General features: G+C 46.5%; 1 protein-coding gene across 1 annotated transcript in view; it reads left to right on the forward strand.

Annotated features, from left to right (window-relative positions):
* LOC139060773 (uncharacterized) overlaps positions 1-15,607 on the forward strand; it is a 467,390-nt gene that overhangs the window by 368,127 nt on the left and 83,656 nt on the right. The gene's annotated exons all lie outside the window — the stretch shown is intronic.

The following is a 15,607-nucleotide window of genomic DNA, read 5'->3' on the forward strand; positions in this document are numbered from 1 at the left end:
AAACCGCTACAGCGCAACATAAAAAGGAAGAAACAAGCCGAGCCAGTCAGACAAAAGAACAAAGCGCTGTGGGCCCGATGTACAAGAATTGAAGTTCACTAGGGTTGAGGATTGAGCGAGTTGGTATTGCATTCTAAAACTACTACAGCGCAACATAGAAAGGAAGAAACAAGCCGAGCCGGCCAGATAAAGGAACAGAGCGCTGTACCAGTTTTAGAATGCAATACCAAGTCGCCCAATCCTCAACGCTAGTGAACTTCACGTCTTAAACTTTTTCTACCCGAGCACCGACTGGTCTCACTTTTATAAATACTCAAACACTTCATTTATAAGCATCTAAACACCCATCTAGAAGACAGAAACTTCTCCGAGAGGCAACACCGGTTTAAGCGTGGCCTATCAACGGTTACACAATTGCTCCGAACTACTTATGACCTAATGACAGCACTAAACAAAGGAGGGTAAGTTGATATATTTCTTTTAGATTTCCAAAAAAGCCTTCGATCGTTTGTCTCATGCAAACTTAATAATTAAACTTGGATATGTTCTTCGAAATAAACAGATTCTTCAACCGGTGGACTCCTATTTATCTAACAGAAAGCAATATGTTCGCAAGGGCGCATCTGGCTCACCACATGCACCCGTCCTCTCAGGTGTTCCGCAAGGTTCATTCGTTGGGCCACTTCTCTTAATTTATTTAAATGAGCTAGCATTTGATTCACCTGTGCGTTGCTGTTTATTTGCAAACGATTGTGTTGTGTATTTGAATATTCAGTCAGCTGAATATCAACTAATATTGGATGATTACCTGAAAGCCATTTACAATTAGTGCCAGAAAATGGAGATGAGCCTTAACATTTCAAAGTATGCATACATGTCATTCAAAAGAAATAGGAATCCGTTTTAACACAAATACACCGCACACAATGCGAGAGTAAAACAAAACTTGTCGCTTACACATCATTACTAAGACTATTACTTGAATATACTGTTATCGCTTGGGACCCGCATTCTAAGACAAATAATCCCCAGTGTAGGGTAGCAAACCGGAGACCGATATCTGGTTGACCTCCCTGCCTTTTCACTTTATCTCTCTCTCTCTATATATTGCCCTTGTCTAAAGTATAGAGAGAAAAGCACTTCGTTTCATTTATAATTCCTACAACCAAAATACATGGGTTACTGAACTCCGGATTTATCAGGCCTTCCAACACTTCACTCACGCCGTAAATTGCATCGATTAAGAATCATATATAAAACTGTGATCAATTAGACAAAACTGGAATTTGATAAATACATGTAGTTAAACAAATCAAGAAACACACGACATGAGCATGAAAACAGCATTCTAATACCACAATCACGAACTTCAGCGCACCGCTTTTCGTTTTTTCCAGGAATTATCGCGAAGTGGAATTCACTGCCGCAAGAAGTAACAAATTTATCTAGCGTTGGGTCATCTTTAGCTGCTCTCCCTGACCATGTGTAATCTATCAGATTTGCTACATCGATATTCTTTGTGTCGTATAAGCGGCGCACACTATGTGGTCTTACAACTGTCATAACCATTCTTTGGTACACTCGTTGTCCACTAATTTATGTCCCATTTTTGTTTGTGTGTGTAATACACAGTTATCATAGAATCATTGCTTTTCGTTGCGCGCACGCGTTTTCGGATTGTTATTTGAAAGTGATCTTGACTTTGTGCTCGAAAACCTTCTTGCTCTTTTCTTTATGCTTTTTACTGTTTGTATCATTTTTTTTGTTCTGAAATGTACGTACCTATGCCTGATGTAACGCAATTACTTCATTGTTAACCCCTCCAGCCCTGGCAGCCGAAAGGCAGCTGGCAGTATTGTACAAATAATATATATTTGACGTAATAGTTCTGCGGGAAACCGCAAGGTGGAGAGAAGTAATTAATAAGGGGAAATGAGACATCCGCCTAAACGTAGCTGAGTGCTACGTTTGGGTGGATGTGTCATTTCTCCTTATTAAACAATATATTTTGTAAGGAACCGCTTTATTTCAGCCGAGGTCGTGCTACTATACCACAAGGATCAAGCTGTGCTGCTGGTAATATGTGGAGATGATAAAGTTGAAAGTCAGGCATACATATATATATATATACACACACACACACACACATATATATATATATATATATATATATATATATATATATATTTATATATATATATATATATATATGTGTGTGTGTGTGTGTGTGTGTGTGTGTGTGTGTGTGTGTGTGTGTGTGTGTGTGTGTGTGTGTGTGTGTGTGTGTGTGTGTGTGTGTGTGTGTGTGTGTGTGTGTGTGTGTGTGTGTGTGTGTGTGTGTGTGTATAAATTCGCAGCGAGAAGAGCCGGTGTGGGAGTCTTTCATCTGTACCTAGTACATATCCGCCGAGCCAGTGCCGAACAATCCTACGACTATGAAAGCTGCGTGCCTAAAACAAGCTCCCCCCCCCCCCCGTTCCCTGCATATAAAAGAAACGTTCGAAGCAGTGTGCGCCATCGTTAGCTTGCTGCGCTCCGTCCCGCTGAGTGAGTAGGTTCAAACAAAGTTGGTGCGCCCCAAATACTGTCACCGCATCGTCGGCGTCGGGTCACAAAGACATTACATCCGTCTTAGCGGCACCATAAGCACAAGTCAATCAGGCGCGCACAGCCTTATTACAGTTCGTGCCTGTAAGATGAAGCACTGTGTACACAGCACCCAGTTCATGTGCTGGTTTTTGCTAGGTATCTAAGGAACACTTTTTATATGCTAATAAGGTACGTCTGTAATGCTGTATGCTTTTCTGGAAGGCAAAAATAGATCAAGCGTCTTCATCTGAGTGAATAGTTTTGGGACGTCTTGGTTCTTATTGCATACATCCTCGATGAAGTTAACTCAAATACCTCTGTTAATTCAGGACGATGAGCAACACGAGAAAAAGGTGAGAGCAGGAGCCAACGTTTCGACAAGTGGTCTTGTCTTTTCCAAGGAGACATATGCTCTCCTCGGCACAGTTTATATAGGTACGGTTCTCTTAAGGAGAGAGAAGGTAACGTGGGTGGGGCAGGTAACTCCCGAGGCTGAGTTAGCGGCTAGGATGTGGTATTGAAAAGAAAGAGAATGCGCTATTGAACGTCGGTGAAGGACTGTGAGGCAGCGCCGTGTGTCAGCCGCTTGACGTGTCACTGTAGGTTCCTGTCTTACTGGTAGCAGCCAGGACGGCGTAAAGAGGGGGAGGTATATGCTCCGCTTGAACAGATATCAGCGGAGCACACACACCATTCCCCCCCTGCCCCATTTCCATATGTCACCTTGAAAAAGACAAGTCCACTTGTCGAAGCGTTAACTCCCACTTGTACCTTGTTCTCGTTATGCTCATCATCTTGATTGTAACGAAGGCGCCAAATGAAACAAAGGACGAAGGAAGGCGACACAGAACAACCAGGAACAACCTTCGTCCGTTGTTTTATTTGGCACCTTAGTTGTAATCATGTATAACCAACTCACCCACCAGCACGTGCTCATCGTCTTGAATTTCCATCTCTCGCCTTCCCCTAGTTTTCCCTCTAGTTCATCGTGAAATATTGCGCTAAACAAACGGGGTCAAAGAAAGATAAAGAAGAACGAGTGCTTTGAGTTAACTGAGTTAACTGAGCGAAAACACGGGGAATGTGGGAGATGGAAATTCAAGGCGATGAGCAACACGAGAACAACCTGAGAGTACGAGCCAACGTTTCGACAAGTGGACTTGTCTTTTTCAAAACTATGCTTTCCACTGCACAGCATACATAGGTGGATTAGAGCCTACCTATATATACTGGGCCGAGAAAAACATATGTAGCCTTGAAAGAGACAAATCTAGTTGTCGAAACGTTGGCTCCCGGTTTTACCTTGTTCTCAGCAAAGTAAACAGCCTTGCGTTTTCATAACTTTTGTTGTGTCCACCTTTTCACCACTGTTTGACTGTTTCATGTCGGCTGTTTCATCACTGCTGTGCCCAATAGTCCCAGTGGTCACAACACTCTACGCACAGGCGAAAAGGAAAAACAACACCGCGTCCCCTTCTGCATATAAAATAAAAAGGCTAGCGCAGATTTGTCCTCGTGTTCCAGAAGTTAGGCTTATTCGATTCCTCTAGCGCTAGTGGATGCAAACCGAGTGAGCGCAGGAGACCAGCAGTTTATTTATGCGCACGGCTCCAGCGATGTGATCGCGAATGTAGTGGTGTGCGGCATGTGGAAGTTCGCACGCGACCATTTTATTGCAATATGTGGAACAACGTGCAAGGGAGCGCAAGAATTTCGAACAACACCTCCCACAATTTTGCGGATTATGCGTACTCGGCCAAGCAATCGTTCCCATTCGCCCCCAGGGCGCCGCCACACGCGCTTTTCCTCTCAATAAAGCAGCGCGCTACCTGGAAACGAAGTGCGATTGGGAACGCGACATCCAATTTTCCCGAATGTTCAGTTTGATTTTGCGCTCAATACATTGCCGTGCAAGTGTAAACAAACGGTTCTCTACTACTGCGGCAAGCAGAGAAGTGAGCTTTGCATATCCACTTAAAGCGTCGCGCTCTTTTGCTGACCTTATATAGTGATTACACTTTAGAACTTCCGCTCAGCACAAATAGCTTTTCTTTCCCCTTCAATGAGCAAATCTTCTAAGAAGTCTATGAAACGTTGTTTACTTAAACACCGGAGTTGCGGCGCTAGGTTGTTTATAAAAAACAACAGAATTTTTGAAGCGTACGCCCCTTAAATGATCCTAATAGCCAGGCCTGAGCTCCGTGGAAGGAAACGTATAGGGCACGAAATTTGAACATCGAGTTTGCACAGCATCACGCAACATTGCTGGATATAGGCGTCAGCAATGGTGATATCTTGACGAAGTTAGTTATCATCAAACCAAGGCTGGTTGCATCGAACTTCAACGCGCAAGAAAAACAAAGCTAAAACTGAATTAAGATAAATGCGAGGCGTCCAATGTACTTTTCTTTCTTTCGAACAGCTTGCCCTGCATCATATGTGCATGAACAGCTTTCCTTATGTCAAAATTAAAGCCCGTACATCCAGAAATTATTGTCCGGGAGCCGGCGCGTATACGTGTCAGCTTTGTCGTTTCGTCGGCTGGTAAATCGTACAATTTTATCGTGCGCGGCAGCTGATTCTGGGGACAACCACAACATAGTGAACGCCCGCCACTCGAGTCAGAAAACTTTTGACAGCTCACAGGCCTTTGGCGTGTTCAAGTAGAGGTGGGGCAAAGTGCGGAATCCTCCCCTTCCCAGCGTCGTTGACGGTCTTTTCCCACACTAGAAAAGTTGCGCTAAAGCAAACAGACATACGGAGGCACTGCGGCATGTGTGTCGAGACGGAGAAGTGATTCTATGGCCGCAAAAATTTAATTCCACCCACGAGATCACTGCGCATTTTGAAGCAACTTTTGTCAAACAAGCCCTGAAAAAAAAGAAAAAAAAAGGCCGGTTGGATGAGCACCTTACATAGCAGCAATAAGAGGAAGGTCACATTTGTAGCTGGTAGATTGACTGCGGGCATTTGAATCCTTCCGACTACACTACCACGCGTCCCAGCTAACGTTAGCCGAGCTGTTCAAAGGAAAACAAAATATTTAATAAACATGATGCCAGGTACATTATAAGGCCTACGCTGTTGGATCGTCCGAGACGGAAGGACCGATCCCACTTATGTCTTAAAATTACATTTTGCGCCGTGTTTCTTTAACTTCTTTTTTTCGTTTAACAGCATACTTAACGTTAGCTGGGACATCCTATATACGTATACATGCACGGGACCTATCAAGGCAGGCAAACTACGATACTCGTAGTAAGTTACAACCGAATATTAAAACAAATGTAATACAAATATTCCCAATCAAATTTTCTAAAGTGAACATAATTGTTCAATTTTATAGATTCTTTGAACTTTGCCATTCGCAAGCTTGAAATGAATCATGGCGCTGTTTCCGACCAAAGTTTATTTGGCGTGCAAATAAGCAACGATGAATTGCACAAGGTCCCAAGGAAATGCACTTCCTCGTACATTCTATACCGGAACTGTGCTTCAAAGTTCCGTCTTCGGAGCGTCAGGCATCTTTCCCAAGGTTGTAACGACTCGAACAAAAGATAACAAGCAAGCAAAGAGAGCAATGTGCTATAGTACTACGCTCATCTCTGGGTGTACGTCGCAGCAGCTTTCGACGTTCTCTTGTCAACGCCAACGACCACGCACAAATGCACACGGTACGCCTTTTTGTCTCCGCACAGATCTGATGCTCGTGAGACCTCGAAGGGAAATAATTTCGAAAGGAGACCTTCGCAAAAATTTACTTCCTGCAGGAAACGTTGATGGCGAAACTTTCTGCAAGAGTTCCTTTTCCGGACGTCAACTTCGACGACAACACTGCGGCCCGCTGTCAGGGACCTTCCTAAATAATGCGGCATGGTGACGCTTCAGCGACGCCGCACGTCTCAAGACGCCGTCAGTGTCGTAACCACGATGTCGCTTGGCAAGCTCGGCAGGCGTAGGTTTGCTTTCTCTGGCATGTCCAGTTATGTGAAGCCTAGAGGACAAAATAGCCCGTCTCATATAGATATATGTTTTTGAAATTTTGCTTAATGGGAACGACAACCACAATTTATGGCACCTAATTTTTTTATATGTAATGGAAAGGCTACCGGTCAAATCGTCTAATACTGCGGTCGCAGCACGGAAAATACCAACGAATATTTTTTGTCAGAATTTCTGAGTCTGAGGCCACGATATTGTTTATTAGTTAATATGCTGAGAACGGTGGGTGATTGGCGTGATCGCAATTGTAAGCCGGCTTTGGTGGGAAGCAGCCGACAAATGCGCCCCTAGCCGTAAGAAATTACTCAATTGTTTAACAAAAGCTGATGATCATGTGGTTAATGCATACCGAACTGTTCAATTATTTCCGCAGTTATAGCTACATGATTTCGTAGCTTGCTGTTCGACTGCTGTGGTCATATAAAAGTGAAGCCAAGTTCTTTTTAGCCAAGCCAGGTCACGTTTGCGAACGCGAAATTATATTTCAGTTGCAAAGGAATGCACTTTTACACGTGTTGCGCGATTCAGCTTATTGCCATTCGGAAGCGTATTGCCTCTTGAAAACCCGACTGAGCTGCAGTGAGCAGCTTTATCTTGAATGCGCTACCGTAACTTACATCCACACTAACTAGCGTGTGAAACAGCATAATGCACACCGTCATGAAATGAGGGACGCACCCTATGTGCCGTTTCACTCATTGCTGCGTGTAGGCAGCGCCGCTTGTAAGCGTGAGTATTCCTTGTATCATGGGCGGAAAGTAATAAGGAATAAGAAAGAAATAAGGAATTGTTCTGTCATTCAAAATCTAAAATTTGTAACGCAGTGACACCCAAAGCTACCACGGCATCGTATTTGCCACTAACTCACACCTGCGTGTATGAAAAGCCTTCAAGTTCCTTTCAAGGTGGTTCAAAGAGTGCTGGCAGAGACGCCATGTTCGGCACCCACGTCGCATTTCTTGCGTCCACGTGGGACACCGTGAATTATGTCCGCCTTTTCTTCGAGGTTAAAAACTTCCTTTTTCTTCTTGGAAGGCTCCATGTCCGGGCAATGCAAGCCAGGTAGACGGTCACGTGAAGTTATGACAGGCTGTCAATATGCAAAGACGTGGAGAACGACTGTAAATGCGAAGTCAACACATCCATTCCCAATGGTGGAGCTTTCTTGGACCGGCCCGGCCTTTTGTGCCGGTAGCTCCGCGGCACGGCGCAGCTGTTGCTGAAGATGGCGATTGTGCTTCACACGTCCACGGCGTACGAGCAACGTAGTGTGATTCGTTTCCTATGGAGCAAGGGACGAACGCCCATCGAAATCCACAGGGAAATGCAGCCCACGTATAGAGAAAGGTATCTGGCCTTGAGAAGTGCGAGGCGGCGGTGTTATGAGTTCGCAAAAGGCCCTGAAGACTTGCGTGACAATGAGCGTTCGGGAAGGCCCATGCGTCGCTGAATGACGACAACATTTCCCGCGTGAATGCAGCGGATCGTCGTGTTCACCCCAAGGACATTTCCTAGGAGCTTGGCATTTCGTATGGGAGTGTTTACAACATCGTTCACGGGTGCTTAGGGTACCGGAAGGTCTCATGTCGGTGGGTGCCTCAGTTGGATGACATGATGAAAGGCAAGCGAATGATTGCTTTACTGAATCATCAGCACGGTATTCGAAAGAGGGTGAAAGTTTCCTGAGCCACATTTTTATACTGGCGATGAAACATGGGTGCTGCATTTCGCGCTGGAATCGAAGCAACAGAGCACGGTGTGGAAATATGCGGGTTCGTCTGTGACAAAGAAAATCCAGTTGGTGTGATCTGTTGGGAAAGTGATGTTAATGGTCTTCTGGGATCGCCGAGGACCGCTCCTGCTGGATTTCAAGCCACAAGGTGCGACCATCAATGCCGACAGTTATTGTTCAACACTGTCACGTCTACTGCCTGCCATCATGCAAAAACGCCGAGGTACTCTCGATGTGGACAAAGCTGTTATCCTCCACGACAACGCGAGGCCACATGTGGCAGTCAGAACCGCCGACAAGCTCCGCTCATTTCACTGGGAATATCCGGACCTCCCCCCTAGTGATTTCCACGTTTTCACTCCGCTGAAGAAGTTCCTGGCTGGACGGCGATTCACGTGCACCGATGAAGCCAATAGTCCAACCGTGGTTCCAAAGTCAGCCGGACGAATTCTACCACAAGGGCTTCTCAAGTTTAGTGCTGCCATGGGACAAATGTCCAAAGTGGTTTGGGGTCTATGTGGAATAACAATGTAAGGTACGTAGAAAAGAGAGAGAGAAATAGAAGGCAGGAAAGGCAGGGAAGCTAACCCGACGCACGTCCGGTTAACGCAACTACAAGGCTTCGCTTGCAGCACGCGAACTGACATTGCTATAATGGAACTCGGTGGAATTCACAAGCGTTAATCTTCATAGTTTGGATCCGCATCAACAATTCCGTGTTCCGCCAGAGATACAGCTAACTGAACGTTTTTGTGCTGCTTGTGGCGCGGCGTGGCCTTCACAAATGATTAATTATTTGGCATCGGAATGCCCGAAAGCCCAACATCCGATCACTTTAGCTGCGAGGAAACATCGCATATCTCCTTCGTGAGTGGGCTGTGCGCCTAAGAGAGAACGTTCAACCGCATTAGACAGACTGAACAAACGCCCTTTGTCGGAAACCATGATCCTCAGGCACCGGCCGGGAGCGTCCTCAGGACAGAAGGCGTTGTTGAACGCGTTGTTGCACTTTGAGTACAAATTGGCAAAGTGAAAGTATTTGAGAAATGTCGGGCGCAACATGGCAATCTCATGTACAAGACTGTTTTCTTTTTTTGCTTGTGTCTCTTTCTGTCATCTTTAATTCCCGTTACCCCTTATCAGAGCACAGTGTAGTCAGCCGGCCTTCCCTGTCTAACCTTCGTGTCTTTCTCTCACTTTTTCTCCCTCTCTTAACGTTACAGTGTCATTCACGTCGAATGGGCTGAAATTTTGCAGGCGATTAGGGTTCTCAACCTGACAAAGATGCCATGTAAAGTCCACCGGTGTATCACATCTTTTCCCTGGATGCTAAACTTTTATTGGGAAAATGAAATGGGAGCACCAACTTCGGCTAGTCCTCCTTTTATTCTTGTTTGAAGAATTTAGGAATATTCTAGTGCGGTGGAACAACATTCTAAGTGCACTTTGAGCAAAAGAACGCACTCTACATTTTTAGCAAAGAAATGGCTCACCTACAGGCAGGGAAGGCACATGAACAATGGTGACGAGCTGTGCTGCGCAGAACATGCATGTATACATCGCTCATGTACTTCGTTCGCTGTGCTCTGTCATCGTCATCCGCCCTCTCTCCTTCTCCTTCTGGCTTGCTACTTGGTGACGTACCAGGCTAGAGACGAAATGCGTGCGGCCGACCCTACTGCCTTTCTGAGATTAAAATGTTTCTCTTTACAACTTGTCCTTGTACTTTCTACTTCAGTTTCCGGCTAGAACAACTTCACCAAGGCACCTCCCGCAACCTTTACTGGCGAGCTTTTTTAAACTCGCACGCTGATATACTTGCCGTCTGGTTATCCATCCCGCACTTTATATATAAAGTAGAGATGGGCTATCAAACACACCACAAGCGGGCAGCGTGGCTCTTCTCAGCATCCCGCAATCTCTACTTTCTTATCTTATCCTGCATAAAGCCTAGCCAAATATCGGCGCCTTCAAAAACCCCTACCACATATTTAGCGAGTAAAATAAGAAATACCATAACGCTCTTACTCCTTTTTATTTATTTTGTTTTGTCTAGAGTCGCAACTGTGTCTGCGGCCCGCTGTTTTTAGGGGAGCTCGAGAGCCCTTACGCAGAGCATATGTGAGTACATTCGGCTACGTTCTTAAGCGATGTGCTAATTGGCCAAATCTAGACGCACAAGCGTGCCCAACGACTGAGGCTCTCCGCTCCCAAAATTGCTAGCCCGAACGGAACCAGGTTTCATCATCCACCTTTGCGCAAAGAGGAGCTTAACGAGAGCTTGTGTTACGTCATTACACGTGTCTTACACTCCTGAAACGGCAGTAATCAGGGCTACAAATGACGTTCAACTTACCAGAACAACCAAGTCACTAGCGAAAAAAGGTGAAAAGAGCAATTCCTGAGCAGTTCGCCTTTAAGCGAACACATACGAGAAGTGGCATAGACGACCTAGGGGTAAAAATAGACAAGAGACAAGGGGCAGTGCGGGAGGGGGTCGCTGTTCCCATGGAAACTGCCAGGTGAGAATCTCCTGCAGTTCCTACAGCTAGCGTTTCGTAGTGATGGTAGAAGCAAAAAATACATGAACATTCCGCCGACACAAGTCCAATCAAGCGGGAAAGAGTCCCGGCATACAGCGAAGCGACCTACCCCAACACAACTTGTCGTTATGTGCTTTCCTCAGCGCATCCTGCGGTGCCTGAGGCAACGCTTTGCACTGAACCGGCATAGCGAAATGAATTTAGTCTGGTTTTAGCTTGGAAGCGTTCGCTGAGTGTGGGGCTGTAGCGCCCTGTGTGAGGGCGAACTTCGGAATTTACAGCGGCCAGTTGGCACTTGCACTTGCTGTGTTTCGCAGCAACATGAACAAGTTCGAGCTTTATTAATGGCTAGTGTTTGGAATGCGATCTAACGAATAATTCCTTCCGTAATTGCTAATTCCTCTTTGAGTAGCGGGAAGAGACGCGATCCGCCCTGCACCCCCACAATTTGCATGTTCTGAGGTGCCTTCGAAACTGAAAAAAAAATTCACCGACGATTACGATAGTCCCTAATCCAAAATTTGAGCGCTGCTGTGTAGGTGTTTTCATTTCGCGATATGTTCGCTGGCTCAGATGATCTGTCTCGTGCGGCACGTTGCAAACGGAGCGAAGTGTGGCGCGACTTCTTCACTAATCGGGAGATCGCGAGAGGCAGCGCATGAGTGAAGCCATGGCGCGATTTACAGCAGCCGCCGCAGACAGACCTCCGCTCATGCAGTGGTTTGTTTCCATACATGGTATATCTGGCGTCATCATTGAACAGCCGACGCGCGCTACACTGGCGCCATCTCGTAGCCATGGTCACCACAAAGCCCGTGTTGCGCGGCACTGCGCTTTTCTTCTCACGTTTTAGCTATACCCTCCTCCTCCGTTTTTCTCATCGCGCTCTCTTTGCTATTACCGACCTTATGCGCACTCCGCGTTCGCATTTTTATCCTTCGCTGTGCTCGTTTGCTTGGTCGCAAGGACGCCGAGGGACGACGCCGACGTTCGCCGCAGGAACGGGTGCCTAAGAGCCGCGCTCTAAAAAAACGATGTTAACAAACGGTGCAGTATGAAACACAGAACCTTGCGCTGCTGCTTCATGCCTCCTCATCGTCGTAGGACGCCACTACATCGGTGAGACAATTGTCCACCTTCGTCAGCTGCTCCCGTCAGTGTTGCTGGATAGCGATGATCAATTGCGCCGTCTTCGTGGTCCGATGAGCTACTGGATTCTGGCAGCAAGAGCAGCAGAAAAGCAGCTGCGCGAGACGCGGGTTCCATCGTAACCGCCTGTTACAAAAATGACGCCTCAACTGAACGGCCCGCTCATCTATTGGCGCACGCTGCAGGACGGGATCGCACGGCACTCCACCGTCGATCTCCATGCACGGTGGTCCGGTGGCGTACACTTGCGTGGTTCTCGGCCCATCCGAATGTGCGCCAGCGCGCGCGGGTTGCCGAAACAAACGGGTGGCACTGCGCGAGTGAACTAAATATTTCACGAGGGCCGTCAGCCGAAGATACTATTTTAAACAAAGCCACTTTACTAGGACTGGTCAGCTTATCGTAGTAAAAAGCTCGAATAATTCCGGTCCGAAAAACTATCCCATGTCTATCACGTGCCGGCCGTCATCGCACTGAGGTTTTATTTATTTATTTATTTATTTATTTATTTATTTGGGTACCTTCAGGGCCCGTATAGGGTGTTACAGAAGGGGTGGTAACAATAATTAGGAAATAAAAAACACAAAGCAAATATTATAGGGAACATATTCAAGCGCATTTTTAAAGCCACCTTAAAGTCATTTAAAGTTTCGTCAATGGACCAGCTGTGTTGGTTATAGTGTTGAACCTAGTGTGGCGTTCGACTGGTTCCTACCACTCTCCGACTTGGTTTGCAGTGACGCTGAGCCCTCTTGAGAATGGAGCCAGAGAAAGTTTCCCCAGCCGAGCGTGCTATAGCTGCTACCAGGGCAGTCTGAGTAACCCCGTGATCGATATTTTGCCGGATCTCGGTCGCACTCCCAGGTTGAAGGTGGTAGCGCCTCCGAGCGCCCTGAACTGGAGCATGACGCTCTGAATGAACAAGGCGATTCGGTTACGAGCGCTCAGTTTCACACAACCAAATTTAAATCGCGCTGCCAGAGCACTCTAGAGTGCTCGAAAGCGACCAGTCGATTGTATAATATACGGTACCACATAGGCAGTTAGCGTAAAAGACTAACATAATGAGAGGCACCAAGAAGTAAAGCTTCTGAAGGCGACCTGGGCGATTGAAACGAGCATTTCTGTATTCATCCGCTGTTGAAAAGAGGCCGCCGCGGCTGGCAATCGAGCTCGCGGCCTCGCGCTCAGCCGCAGAACCGAACCATCGTGGCTAGCGAGCTAAACTTTTCTCTTGATGTGCATGACTCAGCATGAAATCAATCACATGTTGTCACGCTAACGAGAAAGGTGACTAAAGGGACGCGCATTTCGAAGAGCTCACCTCGGCCTTAATTTTGACGGCAGCAACAATGCGTACACTCATACGGCCCTGCATAAGGTATTCAACCGCGACTGACAGAAGCTGCAATAATGGGCACTCATACGCAATTCAAAAGGCACTCTGCGAACAAATGAAATAAGGGCGAGCCCGCAGAAAACCCAGCCGATATGAATGTGACATTTCATGGACTTCTGTTCGCGGTGGCCCAACGGAAATCAAGCTAGTCCAGACAACGTATTGCGAAGAACGAAGACCAAGTAATCTTAAGCATTGCGTTTCGGAATCAGATGTTCCCGTACGCCTCACAGCTTGTGAGTATAGGCACTTGCAATGTTTACCAATCAAAGGCAATCAGGCAAGCACAGTTCCTTCATTCAAGAACTACCCGCCTGAATAGGAAAGCCCACATCGATTACGTAACTTATATCGTTGCTTTCGTCCTTCTTCCTTAAATGCGTAAGAATTTCTATGCCTATCCAACGAGGAAACTCATCCATCACGTAAAACGAATCGCTATAAAGAAATTAATGTATAAAAAAGTGAAAAGTTGAAAGGAAAAACGCTGGCGGTGGGGCGTTTTGAGCTAATGACCCAGCGCTCAGAAGCCGAGTGTCGTACGAACTACACTCTTAGCACGGTAACCTTTACTAAAGGGGTACATTCTCACAGATTTGTGCACCTTTAACTTATAAGTTACAAATCAACCTTTACAAATTTAACTTCTATTAAAGGTTAGAAAGCGTGCACCTCAACTAGAGGTTACAACACTTTAACCTCTAGTATAGGCATACAGTACTGAGTGTCTTTGCCTAAATATAAAGGTTACTTTTACAATATACCGGTTGAACGATTAAAATGTTCACACAAAGCGGCTTGCAGGAGGTCCCAGATGGACACCGTGCTGCGCATGCTCCGTATGTAGAGCCGGTGTCGCCTAGCAACGGGGACGCGGCTCTTCTTTCTGCGGTATGTTTCATAAAAGCCCGTTGCTCTGCGCATGCTCCGCCAAGGCAGTTGTCGCCTAGCAACAAAGGTGCGTCCCTTCCTTCTTTCGCGCTTCTTTCTGCTTGCGCCTCTTCTTTCTTGCGCGCTTCTTTCCGCGGCCGGATTAAGCAGTCTACAACCGGGCGCGGAGAAATGTGAGCCTTCGCGGAGGAAGCCCCTCGGCCAGTCCTTTCCGGATGCTGCCTTTACATGCGCTTGCGCTTCGAAATAGTTCACGTGTCCACCTCGTGCGGTTTTCGGAACAAAGGGTGTCGCTGTGTCTCTCTGAACCTAAGTAAGAAAAAAGAAAAAAAAGAAACATTGCGTTTTGCAGGCAACTTAGACCTTACGCATACCGCAACATCTCTTGTTTGGCCTAAAAAATATTAAGACAAAATGCAGCCTACTACCCCAAAAAGTACAACAAAGGTGACCGCGGGAGCCAGAGAAATTTCTTTACTTTTGAATAGTATATTGTAAGTGACAGACTCATTTTTTTGGGCTACAGTTCTGTAGCTGCTAATCAATAAATGAGGCAAATTTTCGCTTTGCCAACGACAAGTGTTCAGACTTTTGGCTCACGCTGTTGCGGTTTTTATCCTCCTGCACATGCGTTTGTGTTTACTCGGTGGATTGTTCCTAAGGTATCATCTAGCACGCGAAAATGAAAAAAAAAATGAATTTCAGCTCACTGATTCTACTTTTTAATTTTTGCATGCTGAATGATACCCTTGGTACAATCCACACAGTAAACGCAAATGCATGCGCAGGAGAAAAAATGGCTGTGGCTTAGGTAAGGTTAAGCCCAGGATGCGAAGCATACTAGCCTTTATTTTAGTTGTTGAACCACTGTTTAGCCTGGTGAACTGCTGTTGCTTGGCTATATTTGGTTCGGCTAGACGAAGAAACAACTCATGCATTACTTCTTCGCCTTCAAGAGTGGAACGCGACAGCGTTCCCGTCGACCCGCCAAGGGGTGTAAGACAATGGGCTACAGGGCAGCGACTACGCGCCCCGCATTGGACGCGGTGAGCGTCGAGCAAAGCAGCGTTCGGCGCGGCAACGAAATGTGCGCCTGAGCAAGAGACGCACGCCTTAGAAACAGCTCGTTTCTAAGGCAACACCGCATTCACTAGAGGCGCTTTTGTACCGCTTTGAAGCATCGTACTCGTGGCTCAGTGGTAGCGTCTCCGTCCCACACTCCGGAGACCCTGGTTCGATTCCCACCCAGCCCGTCTTGCAAGAGTTGAGCCAAAACCACTTCTCCTCTGTCGTGACGTCACG

This window comes from Dermacentor albipictus, chromosome 6 (assembly GCF_038994185.2).
Source record: "Dermacentor albipictus isolate Rhodes 1998 colony chromosome 6, USDA_Dalb.pri_finalv2, whole genome shotgun sequence".
NCBI lineage: Eukaryota > Metazoa > Arthropoda > Arachnida > Ixodida > Ixodidae > Dermacentor > Dermacentor albipictus.